Source organism: Halyomorpha halys, unplaced genomic scaffold (genome assembly GCF_000696795.3).
Source record: "Halyomorpha halys isolate HHAL.00 unplaced genomic scaffold, Hhal_1.1 Scaffold209.1, whole genome shotgun sequence".
Lineage (NCBI taxonomy): Eukaryota > Metazoa > Arthropoda > Insecta > Hemiptera > Pentatomidae > Halyomorpha > Halyomorpha halys.
In genome coordinates, this window is record NW_027115831.1 from 391659 (window position 1) to 392153 (window position 495).

Genomic DNA, 495 nt, shown 5'->3' on the forward strand with positions numbered 1-495 from the left:
ATAAAGTTTTATGAAAGAAGGAACTGTCTTCCGTTAAGGATAGCAAAGTCAGGTAGGCTTCTCCTCTTTAAAACACCATGTGTTAGGAAGGAGTGTGTTGCTGTCAGGCCTTTAATGTAAGACCAGAGATAATAGAAGACAAGAAGCTAGAACCATAAAGAGGACAAGCCAGGTAAGCGAGAACCATAAAGACATCGTCTGCTACATCAAAAGAGAAGCCGACCGTGGGTTTCAAACGGCCACGCCCTCAAACTGAAGTAGCCCATTGGCTATTTCTATTTAGGGGCGTGGCCGTATGTCTCGGCCGACTTCTTTTGCACCCGTTTGGGTAACGACATAATAAGGAGGCTGTAAAAGAATAGTTGGCAACCGTGGATAATAAAGTGCCATGAAAGAAGGAACTGTCCCCTGCTAAGGATAGCAAAGGCAGGCTTGTCCTCTTTAAACACCATGCGTTAGGCAGGACTTAGTTGCTCTCAGGCTTTTAATGCAAGA

General features: G+C 44.8%; 1 protein-coding gene across 3 annotated transcripts in view; it reads left to right on the plus strand.

Moving 5' to 3' along the window:
- Nucleotides 1-495, plus strand: part of LOC106679586 (zwei Ig domain protein zig-8) — a 289927-nt gene that overhangs the window by 190267 nt on the left and 99165 nt on the right. The window lies entirely within an intron of this gene.